Source organism: Acipenser ruthenus, chromosome 17 (assembly GCF_902713425.1).
Source record: "Acipenser ruthenus chromosome 17, fAciRut3.2 maternal haplotype, whole genome shotgun sequence".
Lineage (NCBI taxonomy): Eukaryota > Metazoa > Chordata > Actinopteri > Acipenseriformes > Acipenseridae > Acipenser > Acipenser ruthenus.
Window position 1 is genome coordinate 7,372,349 of NC_081205.1, and position 27,258 is coordinate 7,399,606.

Consider the following 27,258-nt stretch of genomic DNA (forward strand, 5'->3'; position numbering starts at 1 on the left):
CGTACGCATGTACGTATGTCACATAACTGGAAAACCTCTTATTCACTAGTGATGACACTTGGTACTGACATTATTTAAGTTATTGAGAGTATTGTATTTTGGGGATATATGGTGGTGTCTGTTTTACCTCTTTATTAAATTGTGATGGAGGTTGGTAACAAAATAATTTAACGAAAGTTACTGGGAGTATATGGAGATATATGGAGGTTTTTCAGCATATTGTAAATCATTAATTGCTAATTGCTCTAATTTTCAATTTACAGAAGTAGTGGGGGGGGGGGGGGGGTGTATACTTGTTTACTGTTATTGTTGTTTATTATAATTGGTTATATTAGAAAAATTTCAAAAACAAAACAAACTAAAAAATAAGGATTCACAAATAAAACATACCACAGGTTATTTAAATAGAATTATGAAGGCTTAGAAGCAATAGTTTGCTACTTATTAGCATTAGATACTAATGAATCACAAAAAAATAAAGTTATAGCAGGTGTGTAGGCTATGGTTATCCTTGCATTGTTCAAAGGTCTTTGTACTGTTCTGTTGACGAACCTAATAATCCGTTTGCTTAAGTCGTTGTAATGCCTCCTTACTGCGTTTGTTTTGGCAATACCCCGTACACACATTTACATAGAGTTAATAGAAAATGGAAAACAAATACTATGTTAACGCTATAGGGAGAAACAGAAAGCATTCCAACTGTTACCGTTCTCAGTTGCATGCTTACACTCGTTCGAGTGATCGTTCCACCTGCAGACTCAACCCAGTAATTATTTAGAATACGCGTGCGTAAAAGTTACATGGTTCATTTATTAGTTGAACTACACAACTGTATTGCTTGTATTAGCCACCCCAGACCTATGATATGTGGAAAGCGTCAGAACCCTCAAAAGAATAAAAAACGTGCTGCCAAGTTGTAGCAGGTGAAGTCAATTACCACCATCAGTTACTGGTACCCTTATTGCATTCGTCAATGAAATGTGGGCGACACAAATGCTGTATTCAAGAAAACGAATTTGATACACAATTTAGAATATCTATTATTTGTGCAATACCTGTGTTTTTAACACTACACTCTGCAGGAATAAGGTGAAAACCCAAAGGCAAACAGGAGGACAGTCACGAGGAAAGAGGACAACCCAAGCAGGCTTTCAGTTGCAGAGATTCTAATAACCTCGTAGAAAAAAAGAACCCGGCAACAGTAATTCATGAAGTTCTATTATTAAAACAGTTCCCACGACACACGTGGAAAGCTAAGTACTTAAGAGTTTTAAATATTTCTGTGAGCCTTGGTGCACTGCGCTTCGGTTTCGGCTGTTGCCGTGAGCCTCTATCAGATTAAAACTACGCATCTACTGAAACTTTATAGACTTGGAGAAATTTAATGGAGCAGTCTGTTAAATTCAAAGCCTACAACGCGTTAAACCGAGCATATTCAGCTAATTTCATCTGCGAGGCATAACACCCCGCACCACTGCTAGTAAAACAGGTATGTATTACGTTCTGTTCTTGGCTTCCAAAACGTAGACCTAATTGAATAACTTTGGTCATATTTTAACGAAGCACTGCATTCTAAGCTAATAATGTTACCTGCTGTACAATGTGTGTTAATTTACAATAGGAGGGGCCAGTGTGCTTTTTCTGTGTTATTTGTACTAGTCATGATGATACATATCCATAGAATTAATATCACCTGTTTAAAAACGCACAGCTGGGAACTGTATTTATTGGTGAATCAGTATCTATTTAAAGATTTCTACGTATTCATGTGAAAAAAAATGTGTGGAAGTATTGAGGTATAGAAGATGTATAGAGATGGTGTCCCAAAATTAAATAACTGTATTTTCAAAAATTTATCAGCAACTATTAAAACGGGTTTATGTGATGAGCTTTCTACCCTGTGCCAGTTGGGTGCTAAAATAGCGGTATACTTAGGACTACACAGTGTGTAAAAGACATTAAAAACGCCTGATATATATTTTTGCTAATGGTAATAGTAAGACTACTGACAAGACAGATGAAGTGGTGAAGGGTTTTAATAAACTGTGAGACCAATGTCGTCAAGCTCCATTTAAACCAAAGAGCCATATTTATCATGAAATAGAGCAGGTGCTAGAAAATAATGGATAGTTTTCTACTTCTGTGTACTTCTGTGTTAGAAATTGGAATTTCAAAAACAGAGTAATGCAGGGGGCCAGGCAAGCAGATCAATCTAATATGAAGCCGTTTACACAGCTATGTAATGTAACGTACCTGTACATCACCAAATGGGTGGCAATTGCTACCAGACTACTGCATTTACTGTAGTATGGTAATACACAGAAGTATAGATGTTGCTGATGAGATTTTATGATGATGCGGTTGTTTTGTATTTGCAGTTTTGTAGTAACAAAGCCTAGGGTGTGACATTCTAGTTGTAGAGCACACAGGTGTACAATATAGTAGGTGGGGGTGATGAAGGTATTCTCATTTTATTATCTTAACCTTTGCTGGATCATCTTGTACTTGCCTATAGTACTTTGAAGTTATTGGTAGATAGTATAAAACTGTAACTGGCCATAGAGCATTGTAATCACAGTGATAGATTGTAAAGTAATTATTCTTAATGATCTCTTGTTTATTGAGTATTTCAAATCTTGCCATAAGCAATGGAATTAGAAATGGAATGAAAAACCAGGAACTTGGATGTTTTAAATCAACATTTTTGGAACATTTTGTTGTACTTTTTTTTTTTTTTTTTGGTTATCATTAGCTGTCCATTACTTTAAACAAAGGAAGAGTGCAACATAACAAGCAATACTGATAGCCATTGGACACTGTTTGCAGCCTACACAGACCAAATTGCAGCTTCCACCATGCATTATACATTTTTAGGTTCTAGATTTTTTTTCAGTCTTTTCTTTTTGTTGTGTAAGTTGCAGTTATTTTTTATTTATTGGGGTGTTTTTTTGCAGCTGATGGAATTGATTAAATTACTTTTTCCATGTCATAACTGCGGGATATAGGGCTGTAGACACCTTGTGAAATGTATCCTAAATTTTACTGATGTGTCTTTATAGTACTGCACCTCAGTCCATGCCTGAACCGCCCCACACACTACTACAACACATTTCCACGTGCTCCATGAAACCAGTCTAAAGCTAACTCTAATCTTATTCCAATATCAAACTGAATTAGGTTTTAGTATAATTAAGTTTATTCCCCAACATCCAATATTTCCCCGGCCATAAGTCACAATGTTTTATTCTGCAGTCCAAGACTTAAAACCTCTTGTGTCTTTCGTGTCAGACACTCGCTGTTAACTTCCATCATCAGTGCAAGTTGGAGGGATCGAGTTCTGCGAGCTCGCAATCCTAACTGGAGTTGACAGAGTTTCAATCAAAATTGATTTGGTCTCGATCAGCTGCTTCTGGAAATGGATTCAGTGTCTCGCGGACATGCTGCACAAGCCACATAACTACACGATTGAGTCTGAGATAACTTGGGACAGGGATTCCACTGGGTTAACATAAAAATAATTGTCCTTGACCCAGATAGAGCTAAAATCACTTTAATGAACAGTGTCAAGGGATGATCTGACTTTTTTATTAGCCTGAACTTAATGTATGTGTTATTTCAGCCTTTTAAGTTAGTCATAAGTAGAACACATAATTTGGCAGTTGCTTTTAAACTAACAAAAAAAATAAGAATCCTTAAATCACGGTCAGATCAAAGCAATAATTAATTTCCCTCTCATTGAGTTAGGCCATTACATCACCTGCTGGTGTTGTTAGGTTTGTCAGGCTTGTTGGATCAGTGTAATAACTTTGTAGTATTGTAAAGGTTAAATGGTATTCTGCAGTTTTGAAACCATCGTTCGTGATGGTTTCCTTGTTTGACAAGCCATATCAATTAAGTCAGAAGAAAGTGGATAGCCTAATTTGAAAGAGTGATTATCCAAACACAGAATACTATTTCAAGCATACCATACCATTTAGAATATGACAACATAATTTACCTTAAAAGCTTATTTTAAATTATTTTAAATAGAAAGATTTGTAGCTGTATTATATTTATTATATGTCTGAATTCAGTATTAAAAAAAACAAAAAAACAAACACATACCAATGTTTAAAATTTTTGGGAAAAAAATGTTGCCATTTATTGGGGTTGGTCTAGTGTTGTCTCTAGATGTATCTGCATTCAGTTAAGGAGTTATTGTTATTGGAGGCTAGCCCAAGTTCATCCATCACTTTGAGCTTTTCAGTGTCACAATGCAATAGGCAAATGGGCGAGCAGTGTCTTCCGGGAACAGTAGTTTTTATACACTGATCGGCAGAAAAGTAGACAAACTACAACTCCCACCATCCATGCATGTCAACAACATGCTGGCTTTGTATTTAACTTTGTCAAGCTTTTAAATTTGAAACTGAATTATGCAATTGTCATTATTCAACACTTCATTCATAATCGAGCTCACAGTAGCAGTGCTTCAGCAGGGGGCGGGAGGTATGAGTTGCTCCTCCAATTAAAACCAGGGCTTGGACTACGTCACCTGTCATTACTAGTACTGTGGTTAATAGCAGAAAGGAGTTTATAACAGAGACTTGCCTCCTGTGAGCTGCTAGTACTGCTGTTCATATAGGAATGTTGAATAGGTTTTTGGTTAATGTTATTTCTTACTGCAAAAGGGGTGGCTAGGTTTATGAGGAGTTGCAAATGAACAAGATGACTAGGTCATATTTATAGTTTAATTACTACAGTAATTAGGAGGGTGATGTGTTATTTGTAGGGGTCTGTTTGAATTCATGTAACTCCTTTAAGTTCTTAGCAAGAAGACCACTTATAAAACCTTAGGGTGTCAGTATCAAATACTTTTTCAAATTAACGAAAGCATGGAAATGGTTAATTGGGATCAGTAACGTTGTTATTATAACGTGAGAATAAACAGAAATGAGTGGTTTCTTTTTTCTGTGTTGATCCGTCAAGTTTTCATCTGGCTGATGTTTTCACAAAGTACCATGGAATTCCTTTAAGGAGGTTTCACACAGACATGTTCTCACAATGACAAAAAAACATTTTTCCACTGGGAGTAATATCATCCTGAACCTTTATACAGCTAACTCTCTCTCTCTCTCTCTCTCTCTCTCTAAACACTGAACTTCTGTTTGTTTGACACCAGGTGGATATATTTGTTGCAGTAATTCCGTTAAACAAAGATCTCCAAACCAAAGCTATTAATTTTGATATTAAAATAAAACAGGCAATGTCTGGATGTTTTCTGCTTGGGTTGTGTTACATACCGCAAGGCTTTTGAAGTTGGTCATGAATTCCAATGTTTTTAAACATTTTTTTTTTTAAATCCCAGCTCCCTGACCTTTGTGCCAGTGTCTGCCAGTGTCTTGCAATAGTTTATGTTGGCATGCCCAGGGTGCCTCAATTTACCAAGCTGGTAAGGTGAAAGCCATTGCATTTGTATTTTATTTTTTTTGTTGGAGGCATTGTAATCTGTAGCACAGAGCAAGATTTACTGTAGAATAAGGATTGTATATCTCTAAGCAATTAGAATGTCAGAATGCAGAGTAAGAAATTAGAATACATATTGACGTCAGCATACCACTCCTCATATGACTAGAGGTAATATAGTAGACTTTAAACTACAACTTTAAGTCATCTAAAGCATTTTCATGGTCCTCCACCTGTCCTTGAGCATAATGGCTGTCCTTCCTCTAAAGGGGCAGCTTAACATGATGATCTTCCTTTTCCCATCCCAAATCTTGAGACCCCTTTCTCGATCCCCTTTGTCTCCGTCCCGGTCCACTTATGCAGAAAGAAAAGGAGTGTGTTAATAGAGCTCACGTCACTCACGCAAAGAAAATAAATCAAGGTTATTTTTCTGCTTTAATGATGCAAAGTAGCTCATTTTGTTTCACCGATAATAATGAATTAAAAGTGGAGGTAGTACAGTAATAGGGGTTATGAAAACTTGTAATGGAATGGCAAGAGAAACATGCAACTTTTACTGTTTCAGCACAAAGTAACATTGCAAAAAGTAAGCCCACTCTGGAATTATTTCTGCTGCACAGCTTCAGATTCCTCAGCTTGACCAGGGACACAAAATATAAAAAAACAGACTTTCCTATGGAAGCCAGCATGGTTATTTTTTTTTATATAATATATATTATACAGTTGTAGTGAAAAGTTTATATACCTCGATGGAAATGTATAATTTCTAGATATTTCTTAAAGAATTTTAGGAAAAATATTTTATAGCAAAAGTTTTTTGCTTTTGTGGATGTGGGGAAAAAAAAGTTGCAGAAATAGATGTCTACAATTTATTTATTTCAGCAATTTAAAAAAAAAAAAAACCCTCCAAAAATGCTAATTCAAAAGTATTCATACCCTTTGATGCTATGATAGTATTCAATCAATCTTTATTTTATAAAGCTCCTTTCATAGTGGACCTTCATCACAAAGTGCTTACAAGGTGCTAGAAATTTCAATATGATAATGCTGAACCTAATTCTAGAAAATGCTGGATTGTAGGTGAACATTCTTAGAATATGAAAGGGTTGGGCATAGGATGATTGCTGTCATTACCAGTAAGCCAATATGGGGAAAAAAGTAAAGCGCTATCTGAAGACCATAGGCAGAAAATGATTTTATTGTCATAAAGCTGGTGAAGGATACAAGATTTCCAAGCATTTGAGTATCCCAATTTCAACTATTGTTTCTATTATCAAGCAGTACAAGACTCATGGTACTGTCACAACCAGGGGTGAAATTCTCAACAAAAAAGTGCAGGTACTCATATGCACGGCCGGGTGTAAACATTTTAAAAATTGAGACAATTTGAGTGCCAATGAATAAATACTTTAACCCTTTGACGCCTAGGCAGAATGACCATATTTGGTCTTGAATATGACCATTTCGTATTTAGTGCTTGTAGTTTAGCAAACTTACATCAGAAATTGAAAACCCAATATATCTATAGAAAGGCCTTTAGTAGCTGTTTACAATTATATAATGTATTTTATTGTGAAATGTATTATGTTTTTTATATAAACTGCACCGCCCAAAAAATTATTGAAAAATGTATAATCATTTTAAAAACTGTCAATTCCGACCCCTTTCAAAGTTAGATATAAAAACATTATCAGCATACGACAGATGCAAAATTGAGGATTTCAGATACCTTCTACTATTGAGGCGCTACAAGATTTGCCCTGTTTTCAGAACTTTCATAAAATAGCTGACAGTAGTCCAGACTAAGCAAGATATCACAAAGTACATTGCCAAATCATATGTAAAACTTTTTGTCATGGTAATGTATGGGGGAAAAAAAGGGAAAAAATAAATAAAGATGTGTGCATACAGTCAACAACATAAGCCTCTTCTCGTCCTAGATCAGTATATCCAATGTCTGTTCTGTTGTGGCTGCTGACTTTTTTTTCCCTCTTCCTAGTACCTGGCCTTATTCAATGACAAGGCTCAGAAACACCGATTTGTTTCCCCCATGGCTTATTTTTGCCGTGAGGCATCTCGGAAGAGAGAACGCGTCATCAGTGCTTAAGCACCGAAATCAGAATGGCTTGGCGCCAAAGGGTTAACACCCATGTTTTTGTACACTATGTAGGGGTAAATTTGAGGCTGGATAATATTTTCAACACACAACAAGGCCTGAACCACAACTCTGGTGGTTATTTATCAGTTTCATTCTTTTGTATCTCTTAAGAAGAGAACACCAGTTGTGCTGTGCCTTCATATTGTTCTGGTTAGTTAGTTAGAAAGAAATTAAGTAAGTTAGATAGTGAGAAATTAAGACATTAAGTTAGCGAGACACACATCAATACAGTAAGAACGAAGCCCTTGGAGAACAAATTAAGGTAGTTAGAAAGGTACTATTAGAGACCAAGTAAGACAGTAAGTTATAAAGAAACATGAATGAGAATAATAATAATTATTATTATTATTTGTTTATTTAGCAGACGCCTTTATCCAAGGCGACTTACAGAGACTAGGGTGTGTGAACTATGCATCAGCTGCAGAGTCACTTACAATTACATCTCACCCGAAAGACGGAGCACAAGGAGGTTAAGTGACTTGCTCAGGGTCACACAATGAGTCAGTGGCTGAGGTGGGATTTGAACCGGGGACCTTCTGGTTACAAGCCTGTTTCTTTAACCACTGGACCACACAGCCTCCTAGAATGTTTACAAAAGTTAGAATGAAATCACTGGAGAACAAAGTTGGAATAAACCATTCATTAACTATTCAAAATCGTTGAGACACTAAAGGCAAACAAAAGCATGCATACAAACTAAAAATTTAGTTTTTTACAAAAATATTTAAGTTTTTCTTAAGGGTTAAAACATATGATTTGCCAACCAAAAATATAATGTGAAAAATATCGGCACCCTTCCATAGATCCAGTCACTAGGGGTTGCCACCTGCAAGACAGAGGAATATGTATTCGCTAAACCTGGAATGCAGGCCCCTAGCATTCTGCATTTCAGAGGGGAGTGACAAAGGGGAGGAGCAACAATGGGTAGAGGGGCGTGTCAAAACGAGTGGGTGGGAGGAGACTCCTTTAGAGAGTGATGAAATGAATACAGTTCAAGTTACACTTTATGACAAACTTCAATAGAGAAGACAGTTGGTATGACACTCAGTAATAATTAACCAAGAGAAACCATTAGAAAAGTTAGTGAACAAATTAAGACAGTAAGACTGAACCAATTGGAGATCACTTAGTTGGTAAGACTGAGACAAAATAAGACTGTTTGAGAGAGAAACACATACAGTAAGAATCTAACAATTGGAGAACAAATTAAGACAGGAAGTTGGAGACTGAAACTCATTAAGACAGTAAGTTAGAGATACAGGCCTCTCTACTCTCAAGTGTCGGTACCAAAATTTCTTAAGGAGTGTTTAAGGCACGTTACGTTTGCGATTCTCCAAACACTCCTTCCCACATTCCGACTAGTTAACGAAAAAAATACTGCAGATGTTCACAATACCGACGATTGACAAAATTTCGACAGTTTGGCTCGTTATCGCCTCGTTAACTGGTCATGTAGGAGTTTGAAGTGATACACAAAAGTTTTAGGAATGTTTTAAGGAGACTTTTTCCATAAAAAAATTACTGACAGGTAATGAATAACATGGAATGACAGGAATTAGCAATTCCAATGTTTAGAAGCCAATTTACAATTCAGTTTTCTAGATAAATGGTACCCCATACCAAGAAGAGCTAGTTTTCAGCCGGTTCCTGTAAACGCAAGGACTACCTAGGTGATAAGTAACCTTTGGAAACAGTTGAATCATAGGTCATCGCTTTTGCTGATCTGTTTTCCTGGGAGGAAGGCAATCTACCTAAATCCTAATTTTTACCGAAGGATGAATTTGTGCTTACCGAATTCCTTTATTTTAGGGGATTTTGTGCAAAAAAAAAAAAAAAAATTGTTAGGAGAAATGTTTACCACAACACTGAAATGCCAACACTTCTGAGTATAGAGGCCACAGTGCCAAACTCTAAGAAGTTAACACTTACAAACTACAGTAATCTGTCGTGTATTCCCCGTCACATATCCACCCTAAGCGTTTATCCACCATGATCAACCACTTCAGCAATGTATCTTTCTAAACAAGGTATTTAGGGGAGCTCACTAATTAAAGCTGAATCTCAAAACAATAATTGTGTAAATATAGTAATTGTTACAGATGTGTATAATGGTATTTAAAACAAGATTCATTCATCCGACTTTCTACATATCCGCCCTTGCTCTGGTCCCACCGCAGTCGGATATGCGATGGATTACTGTATTCAACTGTGTAAATAATATACATCATTAAATAAACATTTTACAAAAGGTACAAGATAGAGGACAGTTGCTCTATATAGCAATACAAAGCACTACAGAATTGCTCCAATACAATGATTAGACACACACTATATCCTCTCAGTTATAGTTAACTCTATAAACAGAAGCCTATAAAGCAGCTTGCGCAAATGAGCACAAGTACACCACAAGCTGAGAAATCGGCTTGTAAGCATCATCTGTTGCCAGGGCACATTTTATAAAAAAACATTATGGAAGTAATGCATTCTGAATGTACAGATATTTACATTTAGGATTTTTCTTGTAGTGTAATTATTGACACCAAATGTAACATGCAAAACCTGCATTTTGATGATGTATAATTCCAACATGCAAGAGAAAAAACACAACACCAACAGCGTATTTTAAAAAAAAATTGTATTCGGCCAATGAAGCGCCAGTAAAAAAGTCCAACAAGCTAAACAAACTGCCGCTGATGAATAAGTTGATAACACATTTTCAGCATCATTATGTGCCTGAATGGGAGCTGTCAATTGATGAGGGAATGATTCCAGCAAAAAATCAGTCAGGGGAGCACAGGGGTCCCTGAGTGTCTCCCCTGGTAAAGGCACGGTTGCCGTGGTGTTGACGGGGAGTCATACAGTCAGAGTGCAGGGGTCCCCCCGAGGGTCTCCCCTGGTAAGGCACGGCCTCGTGGTGTGCAGGATATTGTTAAATGGCATTCCTTTTTTTTTTTTTTTTTTTTTTTGGACTGTCCATAAACTTCTAGACGGTTGTCAACTTTGTTCCAGACAGAACTATTGCTCTAGTAATCCGCAAGAGACAAGTGTGTTTTGGAAAGTGCAATGTTAAACCAATACAACTCTATTCTGGGTGAAGCTGCTAGTTAACCAGACAAACACATTTGAATTCACTTTTTTTTTTTTTTCTGATGTGAAAAGAACTGAAGCAAACCTGAAAAAATGTGCGTTTTGCAAGTGAACAACGATTCAAATAACTTGCAAGTGAACTAGGTGTGTAAGGACCTTGTATAACACACATGATCCTAATATTGAATTCCTTACTTGTTTAAAAGACCATTATGTGTGCTCTACATGTGACTCAATTGTTTCTGCTTACATCATATTAAGGTTGCCCTGTGCACGGAAGCCCTTAGTGCACAAAGCTTTACCTTAAAACGTGTGCAGTGCTGATATGCTTACTCATCTCGCATCAGAAAATCTGCCTCTAGGAAGCTTTATAGCTGCAATTGTTGCTGGAATAGTTTGTAAGCATGTTCACATCTAAACAGAAACCACAGAGAATTATTGAACACACACAAAGTTAGAGATTTTTGATGCATTTTAGGTATATATTCTTGAATTCTTTGTATTAAGTTTTGTATTTTTTTTTTGGTTTTCCTAATGTTGGTACTTACAGTGGGGAGCAGTTACATAACCAATAAACAATAGTGCATTGCGTCATTTTGAATACTAAAAGAAATGTAATAAATTCAATGAGAAATGTTTTGACTATCTTTCTCGATGACGTCATGCTTTTTTTACTATTCAAAACACCGGGATCTTGCCTGCAGTTCCTGGGGATGACGTACCAGGCAGGTTGCCAGGGATTATTAGACCATTGACATATCATTTTATTTTCCCCCATTTGACAACAGTTTTATTAAGCTATACATCTAACATCATCCATATTGAATTAACCACATACATTCTATAGTAACTAAGACTGGCATGCACAAGTCGTTTGACAAAATATAATGGGATGATATTGGATGCAATTGCACACTAGAGTAATTCACTTCTGCCCCTTTGCCCGTTGGCTTTGGCGGTCATTTGTTATTTTTGCCATGTAATCCCAAAGATTTTTAGTTGGATTTATGACAAGACTTAAAAGGATACAGTTCCTTTTGAATAAGTCAGTTTCTTACAAAAATGCTTGGGAGCATTATCCTGTTCAGTAATTTGTCTTTAAACTGATGTCTTGAAGTTATGTTGCTGAATATTCACAGACCCACATGAGTGATATATAATTCAAGTCTGAAGAGGGTTCTGGTCTCTAAAAAAACAACTGGTCCTGAGAAATATTTCTGTGATGCAAGTTCACTACATTCTGCCATCACGCTGAATCTGCATCAAATGTTTGTAGCATTTTAAAATAAGAAACATTTTTATTTCTTTACAATTTAGGCAGTTAGCCTTTTTGGTGGTAGGTTCAGACTTTTATGATTAGTTGTGTGTGTGTGTGTGTGTGTACGTGTGTGTATATGTGTGTGTGTGTGTGTGTATATATATATATATATATATATATATATATATATATATATATATATATATATATATATACACACACATATATATACAGTACTGTGCAAAAGTTTTAGGCAGGTGTGAAAAAATGCTGTAAAGTAAGAATGCTTTCAAAAATAGACATGTTAATAGTTTATATTTATCAATTAACAAAATGCAAAGTGAGTGAACAGAAGAAAAATCTACATCAAATCAATATTTGGTGTGACCATCAAATCAATATTTGGTGTGACAGCCCTTCGGCGAACAAACTGCCTTCTGCTACAGCCAAATATTTCAAATTTTGACTCATCAGTCCAGAGCACCTGCTGCCATTTTTCTGCACCCCAGTTCCTGTGTTTTCGTGCATAGTTGAGTCGCTTGGCCTTGTTTCCACATCGGAGGTATGGCTTTTTGGCCGCAAGTCTTCCATGAAGGCCACTTCTGACCAGACTTCTCCGGACAGTAGATGGGTGTACCAGGGTCCCACTGTTTTCTGCCAATTCTGAGCTGATGGCACTGCTGGACATCTTCCGATTGCGAAGGGAAGTAAGCATGATGTGTCTTTCATCTGCTGCAGTAAGTTTCCTTGGCCGACCACTGCATCTACGGTCCTCAACGTTGCCTGTTTCTTTGTGCTTCTTCAAAAGAGCTTGGACAGTACATCTGGAAAGCCCTGTCTGCCTTAAAATGTCTGCCTGGGAGAGACTGATGCAGTATAACTACCTTGTGTCTTGTTGCTGTGCTCAGTCTTGCCATGGTGTATGACACTCACTTTGCATTTAGTTAATTGATAAATATAATCTATTAACATGTCTATTTTTGAAAGCATTCTTACTTTACAGCATTTTTTCACACCTGCCTATAACTTTTGCATAGTACTGTATATAATGAATCAATCAATCATTGGAATTCCTGGCCTGTGATTTGTTAAAACCTCATCATAGGAGGAACAATAGATTTAACTATTGCCCTCGCATTCTTGCGCTACCGGTCAATATCAACCGGTCTCCGTCTGTCATGTGATTGGTCCACATCACTGTCAGTCCTGCCCCTTTTCATGGAATACCCTTTCCCTGCACTTCACAAGAGAACCAATTTACATTGAATTACAAAACATACTACAAAAGAAAGATGCTCCAAACACTAAAATGGTGATTTAAAACATCACTGTCACTTTTCTGACTTCCTGAAATTCAAACATATTCAACTCGACGAAAACAAATATGACAGGCGGGATATAAACTGGATTGTGCAGCAAACTGGATGGAGACGGAGAAAATGTTTAACTATATGGTATGAACTTCAAAAACATTTTATTTATTTATTTATTTATTTATTTATTTATTTATGCTGTATCAGCACACATATTCCTCCCAAAAAGGCATCTGTGCACTCTTTGTATTTGAAGTTGTTTATTCCATTAAAAAGAATACAGCAAACAACGCGTTTTCAACAACATTGCCAACCTGACGAAGACATGTTGTTGAAACGCGTTGTTTGCTGTGTTCTTTTTGTTTGCTTTTAATGGAATAAACTTGAACTTTTTAAAATACAAAATCAGTGGTCCTGTCCTATTGTTTGAGAGTGTGACCTGTCCTGGTGGACTTAAACTGGAAGAAGCAATGGTGAGTCCACAGACTTCTTTCTTTTATTTAAAAAAAATAATTTATATATATATATATATATATAAAATATAAATAAATTAACAGTTTTATTTTTATTCATTTTCTCCCAATTTTGGAATGTCAAATTATTAATCAACCTGGCTCACCACTGCAACCTCCAAACTAACTCGGGAGAGACGAAGACGAGCCCTCATGTCCTCCGAAATGAGTGCCGTCAGCCGTCCACTTTTTTATCACTCTGCAAGCCTGTCATGCAGCCATATTCAGAACTTACAGCATCGGAGGACCACACAGTTCTGAATTGAGTACAGGCCAGCCTGCAGGTGCCCAGCCAGCCACAGGTGTCGCTGGTGTGTGGTGAGCCAAGGACTTCCCAGCTGACCTAACCCCTACCCAGCTTGGCCATTTGTGCGCCGCCCCCTGGAAACTCCTGTCCACGGTTGGCAGCTTGGATTTGAACAGACTATCTCCAAGCTGGAGTGCCTTTACCAGATGCACCACTCGGCATCCCCCTGTATCCGCTGTATTTAAACAAAATATATAAACTCGTATTTGCTATGCAACCTTGCCTGACTGATTTCATATATTAAATATGTACTGCAGCTATAGTGGAAAATGAAATGCCCCTCGGGGAAGACTATTGTTACCTGCGGCCTCGGGCATTATAGCCCTTTGTCGGTAACAATAGTCTTCCCTCTGGTCAATAATTTTCTACTATAGCCCTCCTCTCCAGTCCATATTTACTATATATATATATATATATATATATATATATATATATATATATATATATATTGTAATAAGGTCATACAGGGTCATTATGTGAGCCAGCGCCTGTCAAAGTATCTTTTCCCTGTGTAGCATTATCAGAGCCACTAGAGGGTGCTCTCAACATAACAGGATGAGGTAATGCTTATTGGATTGAATTATTGTTGACACCTGCTGGTAGTTTGATAATTGTGAGCCCTATAAATGGGACAGGTTTTACCCAGCTTGGGGAAGGGAAGACTGGGTGTGGTATTGTGAGGAGTGAGTTTGTTGGAAGTCAAAAGAGAAGGGAACTCTGTGAAGTTGGGTTTTTTTGTTTGTTTTCTGTTTAACTGCACTGGGTAAACAGCTTAGCTGTCCCAGGTGGTAGGTAGGGCCTCTGGCCTAAAAAGTATAGTTAGCATCTTCTTATGAAGATAGGTTTTTGTTTGTTTTCTTCTGTTTTGTGTTTCCTTTATTTTTGCAACCTGCCTTCAAAATAAAGGGCATCGTGAGTGTCGTTTACACCCTATCTGAAGTTGCCAGTCTGTGTTTATTGCACCAACATACTGCACCACAGAATCACCACGTTACATCTGGTGGCAGTGGTGGCATTTGATATTGCCCCTACAGATCTGGAAGTAAATAAATAAATAAAAAATGGAAGATCTGGTAAGAGCTCTGATGCAAGCTTCAGCTGCCCAAGACAGACGGCTCCAAGAGCAGCTGACGGCTCAGCAAGCTCTCATACAGCAGCAGATAGATGCCCAAGAAAGGAGGCATCAAGATCACCAAGCAGTTACTCAACAGCTGATGGCTGAGCTGGTAAAAGAAAGAGAGGCACGGGTGGAGATGGAACAGCGAATCTCCACAATGGGGGCTACCAGGTCAGTGACTAACCCCATAAGACCTAGTCATCTCTTGTCCAAGATGACCCCGCAAGATGATGTGGAGGCGTATCTGCTGGCATTCGAGAGAATCGCCGCCCGAGAGAACTGGCCTAAAACTCAGTGGGCTGGAAGTCTGGCCCCCTTTTTGATTGGTGATGCTCAAAAAGCATATTTTGATTTGGGAACACCGGATGGAGAGGATTATGATCGACTCAAAGCGGAGATCCTGGCAAGGGCAGGAGTGACATCGGCAGTCCGGGCACAACGCTTCCACACATGGGTATACAACCCTGAGCAAGCCACGCGCTCGCAAATGTATGACATGGTGCACCTGACCAAGCGCTGGCTCCAACCAGAGGTTAACTCGGCTAACCGAGTCATAGAGATCCTTGTTCTGGACCGGTTCCTGAGGGCGATGCCTGCTTCGCTCAGGAAGTGGGTAGGTCAGGGGGACCCCTCCAACCTTGATGAGTTTGTGGCCCTAGTGGAGCGACAGATCAACGGTGTGGCTCTCACCCAAGCCTCTTCAGCAACGTCCCCTAAGAGCAGCAGGCGCAACACCCCGCCGAAACAACGCCCCGGCCTGAATACCGGTAAGATCGAACTGAGAGGGGGAGTCGCTGAAGGGCAGTCAAAGACTGTGAAGGGACTGGGGAAAAGGGGTGTACCAGTGGTTTCCACTAGGGGGCAAAATGTAGACCGATTCCAGCACTACCAGTGTTATAGGTGCCAGGAATACAGTCATATAGCTGTACAGTGTCCTAATACACCCAAATCAATGGACTGCAATCTGAATGAGTATGAATGGTGCGGGGTAACTAGTGTAGGGGGTGCAGTGTTAGGGGGTCACCAATTTATTGTGCCTGTTACTGTAAATGGAAAACCAGCTCAAGCTCTCGCAGATTCGGGTAGTGCCATTTCGCTTATCACACCGAAATTTGTCAAGTGTAGTCAATTGGATCAGAGCCGCAAGACTGGTGTCGCCTGCATACACGGGGACACTAATTTCTACCCAACCTGTCAGGTTGTAATGGTGTTTGATGGGGTGGAAAGGGATGTCTGCGTAGGTGTAGTACAAAGGCCTGGGACAGGACTATCCAGGTTTTAGTCATTTGGTTCAAATAAAGGGGAAAATGGTGCCCCCTACTGGTACAAATGTTGGTGAAAGTGAGCCAAACGAGAGCTTTGAGAAAATGTTTCCATTCACGGACCCCGAACTATTTGTGAACAGTGTGAAGGTTAGGAAAACCCGCAAAGAAAAAAAAAAACACTTAAGCGTCTCTGGGCTGAACAAGTTGTAAACAAAGAGGTTGTACTACTAGGCAAAGGTACTAAAAGGGTGAGCAAGGGGGCTAGTACGCAATGTAGCTCGCAGGAGATACTGGGGGAAACGGGAGACCCCCACATTACCATTGATCAGCAAGACCAGGCTCTGATGGAAAGGTGGTGTGTGCCCGACTCACAGTTTGGCAGGGAACAAGCAAATGACCCCGCTCTAGTAAATGCCTGGAAGGCCATAGTAGAGATTGATGGGGTACCTATAGAAGGCAAAACCAAGGAAGGTACTGATTACTTTGTTGTTAAAAGCAATTTGCTCTACAGGGTGACACATATGGAGCTGGAGAAAGTAGAACAGCTACTTGTACCAGTTACCTTTAGAAGTGTGGTGTTGCATTTAGCCCATAGCCATTTATTTGGTGCACACCTGGGTGTAGAGAAAACCACACAGCGTATTTTGAAGAGATTTTTCTGGGCCGGCATATATGAGGAAGTGAAGCGTTTTTGTAGTAGTTGTCCTGAATGCCAAAAAACCAGTCCCTGTGGTAATTTTAGAGCCCCTTTGGTGCCATTACCGGTAATAGATGTACCTTTTGAGCGCATAGCTATGGACCTGGTCGGTCCGTTGCCACGGTCAGCTCAGGGCCATGAATATGTACTGGTAATTTTGGATTATGCCACCAGGTACCCCGAAGTGATACCGCTGAGAGGTACTGCCTCTAAGATTATTGCAAAAGAACTACTGCACCTATTCACTCGTGTCGGCATACCGAAAGAAATCTTGACTGACCATGGTACCCCGTTTGTGTCAAACCTTATGAAGGAGCTGTGTGCCTTATTAAAAATTACCCCCATCAGGACCTCAGTGTACCACCCACAAACTGACGGCCTCGTGGAGCGGTTCAATAAGACCCTAAAAACTATGCTTAGGAAAGTAATAGCTAGAGATGGGAAAGATTGGGATTTGTTGTTGCCTTATTTGATGTTTGCCGTAAGAGAGGTACCTCAGTCCTCCACAGGCTTTTCTCCCTTTGAGTTATTATATGGGAGGCAGCCCCGTGGAATACTAGATATCGCGAAAGAGATCTGGGAGGACCAGTCTGTTGGAGGGAGGACAGTGGTAGAACATGTAATTAATATGAGCAATAGAATACAAAAGCTCACGCCGATTGTCAAGGAACATTTAGAGAAAACAAGAAACTATAACTGAACAGCACGGGTGAGAGTGTTTCAGCCCGGGGATAGAGTGTTAGTTTTGGTTCCCTTGTCCCAGTGTACGTTCTTTGCCCAGTGGCAAGGGCCACATGAGGTTATTGAGGCAGTTGGACCAGTTAACTATAAAATCAGACAGGCTGATCGTAGGAATAAGGAACAGATTTATCATGTGAACCTCTTAAAGCCCTGGAAGGATGGGGGGACAGCTCTTGCTGCAGAAAAGATTGAGTCTGAGGGGATTAAGACACCAGTCTCCAAAATAAATGTGGGACCTAACCTCAGTACAGTACAGAAACAGGAAGTCTTAGACATGGTTGCCAGGAACCAAGACATATTTTCACCAGTACCGGGGAAAACAAATGTTATTAAGCATGACATAGTAACAGACCCCAACGTCAAGGTTAAATTACGGCCGTATCGAGTCCCTGAGGCCAAAAGGGCTGAGGTAATAGCAGAAGTAGAAAAAATGCTCCAGTCGGGCATAATAGAAGAATCAAACAGTGAGTGGACTAGTCCCATAGTGTTAGTACCTAAACCTAACGGTGCATGGCGTTTTTGTAATGATTTTCGCAAACTCAACGAGGTTTCGAGGTTTGATGCCTACCCTATACCTAGGGTAGATGAGCTGGTGGAGAAGTTGGGGAAGGCCAAGTTTCTAACTACCTTGGATCTCACTAAGGGATATTGGCAAATTCCCTTAACTGAAGGCACCAAGCCAAAGACAGCATTTGTTACACTGATAGGGTTGTACCAATATAAGGTAATGCCATTTGGGCTACATGGTGCACCGGCTACTTTCCAGCGTTTGATGGATAGAGTGTTAAAACCCCATGCACAGTATGCATCAGCCTGTCTAGATGACATTGTAATTTCTAGTGAAACCTGGGAGGGTCATCTAAATAAAGTTGAGGCTGTTCTTCATAGTCTCAGGACAGCAGGGCTAACAGCCAACCCTGAAAAGTGTCACGTGGGGTTGACTGAGGCTCGCTATTTGGGGTATGTGGTAGGGAATGGCACTGTAAAGCCCCAGCTAAATAAGGTAGAGGCCGTTAAGAATTGGCCTCGTCCCGTCAATAAGAAACAGGTGCGTGCTTTTCTAGGGATCGTCGGGTACTACAGACGTTTTATTCCCAACTTTGCCACCCTAGCCACACCTTTAACAGAATTAACCCGCAGCAAAAACCCTAACATGGTCAGGTGGATCGATCAGGCAGAGGGGGCATTCAAAGCTCTTGCCAACATCCTCTGCAAGGACCCGGTCTTAACAGTCCCAGATTTCAAACATCGGTTTGTGCTACAAACCGATGCCGCTGATGTGGGCCTCGGGGCAGTTCTTTCGCAAAAGGTAGACGGGGAAGAACATCCTCTCCTGTATTTAAGTAGGAAGCTGCTTCCTAGGGAGCGTAATTACGCTATTGTGGAAAAAGAATGCTTGGCAATAAAGTGGGCTGTAGAGTCAGTGAGGTACTACTTCCTGGGGAGAGAATTTACCTTAATCACCGACCATGCACCACTAAGGTGGATGAAAACAAATAAAGAAAAGAATGCCAGAATAACTAGGTGGTTCTTGTCACTGCAACCACATAAGTTTGTTATAGAACACCGTAAAGGTAAAGAGAATGGTAACGCGGATGGTCTGTCCCGCATTTACTGTTTTGGAAATGGTTACGCTCCAACCCAGGGGTTTGAGCTGAGGGGAGGGGTATGTAATAAGGTCATACAGGGTCATTATGTGAGCCAGCGCCTGTCAAAGTATCTTTTCCCTGTGTAGCATTATCAGAGCCACTAGAGGGTGCTCTCAACATAACCGGATGAGGTAATGCCTATTGGATTGAATTATTGTTGACGCCTGCTCTGATAATTGTGAGCCCTATAAATGGGACAGGTTTTACCCAGCTTGGGGAAGGGAAGACTGGGTGTGGTACTGTGAGGAGTGAGTTTGTTGGAAGTCAAAAGAGAAGGGAACTCTGTGAAGTTGGGTTTTTTTTTTTTGTTTTCTATTTAACTGCACTGGGTAAACAGCTTAGCTGTCCCAGGTGGTAGGTAGGGCCTCTGGCCTAAAAAGTATAGTTAGCATCTTCTTATGAAGATAGGTTTTTGTTTGTTTTCTTCTGTTTGTGTTTCCTTTATTTTTGCAACCTGCCTTCAAAATAAGAGGCATCGTGAGTGTCATTACACCCTATCTGAAGTTGCCAGTCTGTTTATTGCACCAACATACTGCCCCACAGAATCACCACGTTACAATATATATATATATACACACACACAAACAAATTTAAAACTGGTTCTTTTACTTCATTTTGAGATTTAAGTTTGATACTGTATTGCGTTTGTTGATCATTCATAGGATGTGTCCTTTGGCCAGTGCTTCTCAAGATTCTACTTCTACTGGGTATTGTAAGGTCACCAGGAAATACTCGGTACATAAATTTTTTGGTTATCAGTAAGGATACCAGTAATGATGTATACATGTTTCCCTAGAATTTGTATCATTATTTTTTTTTTTTTAATATTAGAGTATTTCCATTTAAACTATTAGCCCACACACATTTATTCCTGGAATTCTGTTTAGTATAAATAGACTAACTTACTGTAAATACATAGGGAAGTCTTGTGGCACAATATTCCCAGGTTTTTCAGTATTCTGTAAAGGTACTTTTGGTTTCAAATGACATGAACATTCGTTGAAATAAATATTACCCACTCACTTAGGCCTACATACAGAAAGAGCCCATCAACAACACACTTTTAGGGGGGAATCATACGGCTAGAAGATTTATACTCAAGTAAGTGTAAAGTGTTCAGTATTAGTGTGATAGCACAACAAAGCATACAGAACAATGCAATGTGTATGTATTGGTGTTGTACATATACAGTGTAGCAGACTGATTTTTGAAAATAAATGTGGTGAACACTGTTGTAATCAATGCAATACCTAGTCCTTTAAGTTCCACAGCAAAACATATCTATTGTATCAATACTGGTCAACTCCTGATAGTTGTTAATTCTGCTTATCATATGCTTACAATCCCTTTTTAATGGTTTGACTAGTCAATTAAAATGGAGTCCTCATTCAACAATTCAACATTGCCACACTGCTCTATAGAGTAATGTCCAATCTTTTTGTCTTTGTTGGCCAAACATCTGCAGCACAGGCCATCATGCATTTCGGACGCCAAACCTCAGCAGATGGTATCGATATAAAAATAAAAAAAGAAGTTGCACACGTTCAGCAAAAGACTAAAGTAGCCTGAAAAGAGATAAAGTATCCCAATTTACTCGCTAATCTGGAGTTAGTGTTTAAACAGCTGTGCATCCACACTCGATCCAGACAGGATACTTTTGAGTATCCGGATGAGCTTGGAAAGGCCAGCGTTGGGTTTTAGGGCCAGAGGTTGGAGAGCATTTCTGTGACAATAATGAATATCTACAGCTGTTACAGAAATTGTGAACATATTACTTAAGTGCGTATTTACAAGTTGACAAGTTTCTCTCTTGAGATGTAAAGTATTTCTTCTCTAGCATGGGATATGAAGGACCTGTACAGAAGTCTAGCTAAGCGATTATTTTTTTTTTTTAAACAATTTTTTGATTAATCTTAAGATTGAAAAATGTATTTCAATTAATCAGATATTTTTCTTGTCCAACTGCATCTGTTTTAATCAAAGCTGTTTTTTCATATTAATGTTACTACTTTTTTCTTCAGGTTTTGTTTGAATATTTTTCATAACATGTTTACTTAATAAATACACCATTTAACTTAATTTATGGGCTTACAGCATTCTTGAAAGGGTTCTCGAAGTTGACGCTTTTCATTTGTTGGTGTATTTCTAAAAAAGAAACCTGTTAATGTACTGTGAACTACTGATATATACCCCAAGTGACATCAATTAAATGAGATCCCTGTCACACTGTATACATGCTTTGTCTGCTCTTGTACATGAAATACTACAGCGCAAATTAAAAATCTGCCACTCTGTTAATATCAAGAATGAGTTATACACGGACAAAGGTCCTAGCACAAATGTTTGTTGACTTGACTCAGTTTCTTATAAGTTTGACCTTGTATTTTGAGCTGTTTTGAAGTTACGGATGTTAACCAACATCTACACGTTTTGTAAAGCACCTGTCTTCCCATCAATGAGGTAACTTCCATTGGCTGTCCATGCTAGGAGACTGTTAAACCCTAACCAAAAAATGGATAAAGTCAAGTCAGTACCCAAATTTGAAATTCATCATTGCATTGGATTGCAATATACTGGTAATACTTACTCTTCCTTTTTTATACATCTATGTGCATTAAACTTGAATGCCTAAAAATCCTTTGCCTTGAAATCTCTCAAATCTTATATTTTAAAATATAATGACGTCTTGAGTCGTTTATGTGAAAATAAAACCAGAGCCATGCTCGCCCCTGAAGAAGTACGCCTAAAAGCAAAGTTGGCACTGCAAGTTGAAACTCTTGTTCTTTTTAAATGTTAAACACCTTGAACAGACTACCCCTGTGTAGTTTTACATGTGACATTTCCTTAAAACCACCTACAAACACAAAGTGAGTTTAGCCCTGGTTTGCACTTAAACATCTGCACTGGGGTAACTGGAAATCATTGCTATCGGAGACATGCTGTAAATATTTTGAACAAAGAGGATTCCAAAAACAACATCCGTCAAGGTTTATGGAAAATTTTGTAAATATGATAGTTTATACAGTGTGAACATATTGTATCGAGGTTGAATTAAAGTGTGCACGGATATAGTTTCTGGCCCCTTTTTTATGTTGTGGCAGTATTTTACCACTGGTAATTTGTAGCTTTGGCACCCTGTAAAAGGATGGACCGTTGCATAAACTTTAGAAAGGAAAGTTTATTTCAGGTCAGCTTTAATTACCTGTAGCTGAAAAGTTATTGGTAATGTGCGAGTAAAATATATAGCTGAAAGAGTGCTATGCAGATGAATGGAAATACATAGACTTGGTAAATAGATATTTATTTAAAAGGAGACAAACATGCACTATATATTGTTTGGCAGGTAGAAATCGGCAAGAGCAATATCCTTAACTTCACTTAGGTCACCTTTAGTAAGAAAGTGATATTTCAGATATATAGGTCGGTATATATTAGGAATGGACATGGCATCCAAAAACTACATTTAAGTCGCAATTGCAAAAAAACTAAGGGAGGAGGGGGGGGGGGCCAAAACTTTTGTTTGGAGAATCTTCCTTCATTATCTACAGTACTGTGCAGAAGTTTTAGGCAGGTGTGAATAAATGCTGTAAAGTAAGAATGCCTTCAAAAATAGACATGTTAATAGTTTATATTTATTAATTAACAAAATGCAAAGTGAGTGAACAGAAGAAAAATCTACATCAAATCAATATTAGGTGTGACCACCCTTTGCCTTCAAAACAGCATCAGTTCTTCTAGGTACACTTGCACACAGTTTTTGAAGGAACTCAGCAGGTAGGTTGGCCCAAACATCTTGGAGAACTAACCACAGTTCTTCTGTGGATTTAGGCAGCCTCAGTTGCTTCTCTCTCTTCATGTAATCCCAGACAGACTCGATGATGTTGAGATCAGGGCTCTGTGGGGGCCATACCATTATTTACTTATTTCTTAGCAGACGCCCTTATCCAGGGCGACTTACAATTGTAAGCAAATACATTTCAAGTGTTACAATACAAGTAATACAATAAGAGCAATAAATACAATAACTTTTGTTCAAGCAAAGTACAAGTGTGACAAACCACAATTCAATAATACAGCAGATAATAGTGATAGTTACATCAGGATATGATTAAATACAAAGTACTACAGGTTAAACACTTGGCAGATTACAGTATTCTGAAGTACAGGATTAAATGCAGTAAAATAGGGGGCAGATAAGAGCAAAATAAAGCACATTTACATGAAGGGTGATAGTGTCCCAGGATACAAACAGAGGAGTTCTACAGGTGCTCTTTGAAGAGGTGGGCAGTCCTGACATCTGTAGGAAGGTCATTCCACCACTGCAGAGCAAGGGTGGAGAAGGAGCAGGCTCCTTGTTCCAGGACTCCTTGTTCTTCTTTACGCTGAAGATAGTTCTTAATGACTTTCGCTGTATGTTTGGGGTCGTTGTCATGCTGCAGAATAAATTTGGGGCCAATCAGATGCCTCCCTGGTGGTATTGCATGATGGATAAGTATCTGCCTGTACTTCTCAGCATTGAGGAGACAATTAATTCTGACCAAATCCCCAACTCCATTTGCAGAAATGCAGCCCCAAACTTGCAAGGAACCTCCACCATGCTTCACTGTTGCCTGCAGACACTCATTCGTGTACCGCTCTCCAGCCCTTCGGCGAACAAACTGCCTTCTGCTACAGCCAAATATTTCAAATTTTGACTCATCAGTCCAGAGCACCTGCTACCATTTTTCTGCACCCCAGTTCCTGTGTTTTCATGCATAGGTGAGTCGCTTGGCCTTGTTTCCACGTCAGAGGTTTGGCTTTTTGGCCGCAAGTGTTCCATGAAGGCCACTTCTGACCAGACTTCTCCAGACAGTAGATGGGTGTATTATTTATTTATTTATTTATTTATTTATTTATTTATTTATTTATTTATTTATTAGCAGACGCCCCTATCCAGGGCGACTTACAATTGTTACAAGATATCACATTATTTTTACATACAATTACTTATTTATACAGTTGGGTTTTTACTGAAGCAATCTAGGTAAAGTACCTTGCTCAAGGGTACAACAGCAGTGTCCCCCACTGGGGATTGAACCCACAACCCTCCGGTCAAGAGTCCAGAGCCCTAACCACTACTCCACTGTTTTCTGCCAATTCTGAGCTGATGGCACTGCTGGACATCTTCTGATTGCGAAGGGAAGTAAGCATGATGTGTCTTTCATCTGCTGCAGTAAGTTTCCTTGGCCGACCACTGCGTCTACGGTCCTCAACGTTGCCCGTTTCTTTGTGCTTCTTCAAAAGAGCTTGGACAGCACATCTGGAAACCCCTGTCTGCCTTGAAATTTCTGCCTGGGAGAGACCTTGCTGATGCAGTATAACTACCTTGTGTCTTGTTGCTGTGCTCAGTCTTGCCATGGTGTATGACTTTTGACTGTAAACTGTCTTCAGCAACCTCACCTTGTTTGCTGAGTTTGGCTGTTCCTCACCCAGTTTTATTCCTCCTACACAGCTGTTTCTGTTTCAGTTAATGATTGTGTTTCAACCTATATATTGAATTGATGATCATTAGCACCTGTTTGGTATAATTGTTTAATCATACACCTGACTATATGCCTACAAAATCCCTGACTTTGTGCAAGTGTACCTAGAAGAATTGATGCTTGATGCTGTTTTGAAGGCAAAGGGTGGTCACACCAAATATGGATTTGATTTAGATTTTTCTTCTGTTCACTCACTTTGCATTTAGTTAATTGATAAATATAATCTATTAACATGTCTATTTTTGAAAGCATTCTTACTTTACAGCATTTTTTCACACCTGCCTAAAACTTTTGCACAGTACTGTATATTTTGCTTGTTGACAGATTAACAAAAACTTCTCCCACTTTGTCTGCCTGTTGTCAGTGTTGTGATGTTGGAGTGTCTAAAGCTTTGTCATTTAAGGGCCCTATTCACTTTAAGGAATATTTAGGGAGTGTTTATAAACATTCTGTTAGGTTAAACCATTTTTAAAGAGGGTTTATTCTCATTTTTAAAACCTAGTTTCATGAACTGCAAATTACATTTAATTCATTAAAATGAGCTTTAAAAACAAAACAAACAAATAAAAAAAAAACCTTAACAAAACATTCCTTAAAACAGTTCTTTAAAGTTCTGGGAATAGCACCCTGTATTTCAATTACAGTATAAGGGGGAGTACCCATAATCCAAAAATACAGTAAATCTAGTAACCACACATGTTGAACGAAATTAGCTCTGTATAGTTGAATTAACTGTTTTTTTTTTTTTTAAAAGTGTGCCTGCACCTGGTTTTAGTTCTTGTGGTTTACTGTGTGTTACCTACTGTTTCACTAACACTACAGCCTGTCTTTACTTGCTTCCAGCTCATGTACATGAAAACAGCTGTATTCCAATTCAGATCATAAATTGTTATATGGCTTTGGCACAGATCGTCACAATCTTGCAGATGTTCATCTGTTTGTGGAGATGAAAGAGATTAATTTACTAATCAGATTTATGTGGATATTTGACATTGTTAGTTGCGTGTACAACAAAGTTGCGTGCAGTTGGCCAGAGAAAGAAAAGAATAACTCATTTATTCCAGCGAGTGTTTTAAAGCATACAAATAACATTAAACAGTTTTCTTTATTACAGCTGGAAACCTTTAGTTGTGCTTGCAAAATGTTGTTTTTTAAGAATATGATTAAAGAAATGTAATTATTTTTTGATTCTCCTGAAGGGCAAAGCTATATTGTATTTCAAAACCACCAGAGTGATGTTGTTTTTTGTTCTTGAAGTTAATCTCTTGTACAATCAGTAATGCTGCATATTGTGCTTGCGCTGTGAGATACAGCTTCCAAGTTTCCTAATAGAATACAACAGGCATGTTACAATGAGGAACTTATTAGCACTGAAACGTTAGATGCATAATAATTAGATATTTCTCTCTACATTTTAAATGACTTATTTTTTAATAGAATAAGCTGTGCTGGTCCATATACAAGAAATACAACCACATTTGTTGATTTTTAATAGGATCACCTGAATATGTATTACTGAAGCTTTCGCTATTGACTGAACTTGGCATTAACCTTGTGTGAGCCGTGATATACATTATTCTGGCAGTCCAGACAGATGCTGTAGTTTACATTGTGTGGGTCACCCCCGCCCAACAATGTTGCATTCTACCCTGATGATGATGGCTACTTTAAAGACAATAATGCACCCACACACCGTGCCAAATTGTGTAAGGAACACGAAAGGCTTCAGGCAACCACAATCCCCAGATCTCAATCCAGTTCAGGATGTTTGGGATGTTTCTTTACAATTTGAAGTCTGTGACATTGTCAAGACTTTAATATGCATTTCTTAAGATAATCCTAAATAAATACACATTTGCAACAACTGGATGTTCTGAAATACGTGGGGCTTCAGTTACAGCATCTTAAATGAAAGCTTTTGTGAACCGCCCCGTTTTTGAATGTGACAAACAATGTATTGAACAGTAGTCCACCATAGTCCAAAACAGGTAGAATAGTAACACTAACTTTAAGCTTAATGTGTCATTTATTTTTGTGTGTATGTGTCTGTTCCCCCCCCCCCCCCCCCCCCCTCAGTGGAAGCTTACAACTCGCTGCAGATCTATACAATAAATACAAGGAATGCAACCTGAGGTTATTAAACTGGAGGTTTGAATGTTCTTAAATGTGCGTGAAGGTGAAAGTTAT

General features: G+C 38.8%; 1 protein-coding gene across 5 annotated transcripts in view; it reads left to right on the forward strand.

Annotated features, from left to right (window-relative positions):
- The first annotated feature begins 875 nt into the window (after positions 1-875).
- The window catches only part of LOC117423071 (myocardin-like), a 174,238-nt gene continuing 147,855 nt past the window's right edge, over positions 876-27,258 (forward strand). For 4 of the 5 annotated variants that reach the window (XM_058989893.1, XM_058989895.1, XM_034038477.3 and 1 more), the window contains exon 1: positions 876-1,489. The gene's annotated coding sequence lies outside the window, so the exon portion shown is untranslated. The remainder of the gene's footprint in view (positions 1,490-27,258) is intronic. The other variant, XM_058989894.1, reaches the window with a different exon arrangement.